Here is a 4,187-nt window from a genome sequence, read left to right on the forward strand (position 1 = left end):
GAGTATATATTTTATATTGCACGTGTATTGGAGTTGTGGCCCACCTCCTAGTCTTGTATAGTTGAGGTAGAGGCCTTCCTTGTATCATATATACGTGCACCAGCACCCCGATCAATACATCGTATTGTAAATCATCTATCTACATTCATCAAGTACTATGGTTAACCCTGTAGGTCCGGAATATGTGTGACGCCTACCACTACTTTGGATATGTTTCTCGCAGTGCTGCTAACATACCTTTTTGTGAAGAATAATAGTTGTAAAAAAACTGAGTAATATCCTACCAAGTAAATGATGATTCTTAGCATCTGAACATATCCTGCAATGCAATAAAGGGTGTTCTCACCCCAAAATTTTGAAAGCCAAAACACAGAAGGCCCATGAAGTGAACAACAACCCCCGGCCTGCAAATAGAGCAACAAGGAATCTATTAGTGAATTAACAATCAAATAAATAAACGGTAAAAATTAAAACGGCGCAGCAAGGCGCGTGTATGCTTCTAGTTCCCTTTCATAGCTTGTGCAAGAGGGGAAAGAAGGCAAGCGCCTGATGCATTAGTTGGCATGGACACTAAGCCTCGCGTTGGAGTTTAATCAATGAACTGCCGCTTTGCTGGGAAATAAATCCTAAGTCCTTTCCTTGGTGCCCCACTTGTAGGTGCTCTAAGGCCATCTCCACTACAGAGCGCTTTCTTAGACGCTTATGAAAAATATAAACAGATTGGAAAACTAAGCTAGGTGATAATCACGGTGGCAGTACTAAATAAAAACCAAGGTTAGTGTTGCCTTTCATAAATCGTGCGTGAGGAGAAAGAAGGCAAACGCATGATGCATGAGTTGAAATCGACACCAAACACTTAATCAATTAATTGCCGATTTTCCAGGAAATAAATGCTAACACTTTTCCTTGACGCACGCATTGTAGGTGCCCTAAGAGGAATATGTGTGGCATGGTTAATGAAGAGGATAGTGGGTGTCTAGCTGTGGCCACGTGACGTGAAGTTGCGTAGACAAGTTTTGGGACAATATGTTCATGTTTTTCTAGGAGAAATATGCTATCAATTCAGCAAACAAACGTCCACGCATGCCTTCGTAGGTAGGCAGTAGCTGTTCTATCTTGCAGCACATGTATTTAGAGCATTTATAGCCGGGCTCCCTAACACCCTCTATACATCCGGTTGAAAGGTTCGGTCATTGACCGGTCAAAAAACCCGACCAGACAGGCTCCTCATACCGGACTGACCGGCACCTCTCATATCCAGCCCAAATCTGAGGAGCATATTGGAAGGTATGGGTGTGTCCGCCATGTCAAACCCGACAGGCAAGCCCCACCGCAAATTGCACCCAATCCCCTCTGCTGGACCAGCCATTTTCCTCTCCTATCTTCTCCCTCGTCCGTACAGGCCCACCCTTAGCTTGCAGACACCCTTGCTCCGACACTGTACCGAGCCCTCAGCGCCGCCAATACTGCTACAACACTCCTCCCCTCCACTCTGGCCGCCACAGACACTGTCGCCGGCACAGGCGCCGCTGCGGTACGTCCATCTCCTCTCGGACTGCATCGTGCCCTCTATGTGTTCGACACATTGTCCGGCCAGTTTTTTGTGATTGTTTTGTAGGCAATACGATGGATTCGGATGGTTCATCGAATGAGGAGTATGGACCGACAGAGTTTGATGAATTAATTCAAAAGGAGTTCTTTGATTCATCTTTGGGGTATTGTTCATGGAGCTGTAATTATGTGGGAATCGGAGACTTTGTGGCAGTTGATGACATGTTGTATCATTTTGCACAATATGATTGTCAAGAACGAGAGTGAAGGGGCAGCCCGAATCTATGATTTTGACACGCTTGGAGAACAAGTCCACATCCAGAACAACAAGATGCAGATCAACTTATCAATTTTCTACGGATGCATCAGAATCTTCGAGATCAACAGGTGCATGTGCAGCTACCCAGTGATCTCGTGGACCCACAAAGAAAACCAATGAGCTATGCACTTAAAATAAAGTTTATGTTTGAACTATGTATTTTCGCTATCAACAATTGTTATCTACGTGTGATATTCACGTGTATGATGGATGTACATTGATTTGCATGAATTTAAGGGTGTAGATTTGACGTGCGTCGCTGCCCGGTAGGCCATACGAGAGGGGCGTCGCTATGTCTCGCCTTTGGCGAGTCCACCTTTATACTCGCTGAAGGGAGGACCGAGTTGGGCCGGCCCACACGCACGGCAGGCCACAAGGTCTTTTTTTGTTTTATTTTTGCACTCTTGTTTATACTTTAAAATATTCTCTCTCTCTCTCTCTCTCTCTCTCTCTCTCTCTATATATATATATATATATATATTTATATATATATGGAAAATTCATCCTACCACCCGGTGGTAGTTACCCCATATATCTCATATACTACCATGTGGTATCATATATACTACTTTATCATTTTAAATATATTCATATACTATATCTAAGATATTTCAAAGCAAGTTACATGAAAAAATTGCATATGAGCCCATATTTTTTGTTATATTTGTGAAATACGTACATATTTGTATGTAAAAAAGAGCATACTCAAAACATGGTATATACTACCTAAAAATTACTATATATACTACCTAATCATTGTTATATACTACATACTACACGTACATACTCTAGATCTCGACACATACTACATACAACATAGAAAACGCAAGTGGTGGTAACTACCACTGCTTGTACGAAACATTTGTCCTATATATATATAGGAAACGCAAGTGGTTGTATGTAGTATCTGTCGAAACCGAGAGTATGTACGTGTAATATGTAGTATATAACAATGATTATGTGATATATACAAATTTTTAGGTAGTATGTACCTTTTTTTAGTATGCTCTTTTTTACATACAAATATGTACGTATTTCATAAATATAACAAAAACTATGGGCTCATATGCAATTTTTTCACGTAACTTGCTTTGAAATATCTTAGATATATTATATGAACATATTTAAAATAATAAAATAGTATATATAGTACCACTTGGTAGTATATGAGATATGTGGGGTAACTACCACCGGGTGGTAGGATGGATTTTCCACACACACACACACACAGATATATATATATATAATGTTACTATTCATCATCCAGGGTGCAGAATAAGTTATTCTTCACCCGAGGTAATCTTATGATCATATCATAATTAAATTACGTTTGGAATTCGAATAGTTACATTCCTATTGATTCACTACGTAAAATTTGGCATTAAAAATAAAAATATAGGTCATAAGGCAAGAAAATTTATAGTTTATGTGTATTTTACACTATGTTTTTACGTTTGTAATTTTACATAACATGAAATATTTTTTACGATGATTATATATATTATTACAGTCTTTTTTTATGTCGGAAATAAGACAAAACTTACGGAACGTAAAATTACGGTGCATTGATGGTAAAAGAGAGGGGGTGAAGAATAACTATTCCTCACCCAGGGTGACGAATAGTCAATCCATATTTGAAAAATGTTGAACAAGTATTTAAAAATTTACAACGAGTATTTGAAAAATATTGAACAAGTATTTGAAAATATTTAATAAGTATTAAAAAATGTTGAACAAGTATTCAAAAAATGTTTAGCAAGTGTTCGAACAATGTTGAACGTGTATACAAAAAATGTTGATCACTTATTAAAAAATAATGATTTTTTATCATGTGTATAAAAAGGTTAATCAAGCATTTGGGAAATGTTAAATGTGTATAGATTTTTTTTTTACTATGTACTCCCTCTGTCCGGAAGTACTTGTCCTCGAAATGGTTGTATCTAGACTTATTTTAGTTATAGATACATTCATTTTATCCATTTTTAGGACAAGTATTTCCGGACGGAGGGAGTATTAAATAAAAATTAAAAAAATTGATCATGTATATAAAAATATTAATCAGGCATTTGAAAAAAATGTTGAACAAGTGTTTGAAAAATATTAATCAAGCATTTGGAAAATGTTAAATGTGTATAGAAAAAATGTTGACCATGTATTCAAAGCATATTAATCTTTTTTTATAACTATTAATCTTTTTATTTGAAAACTACTATCAAGCATTTAAAAAAATTATACATAAAATGTTGACCATGTATTAAAAAATGTTAAAAATGTATAGAAAAGGAGTTGGCCATGTATTCAAAAAATGTTAAAACTG

The sequence above is a fragment of the Triticum aestivum genome, chromosome 5D, assembly GCF_018294505.1.
Source record: "Triticum aestivum cultivar Chinese Spring chromosome 5D, IWGSC CS RefSeq v2.1, whole genome shotgun sequence".
Taxonomy (NCBI): Eukaryota; Viridiplantae; Streptophyta; class Magnoliopsida; order Poales; family Poaceae; genus Triticum; species Triticum aestivum.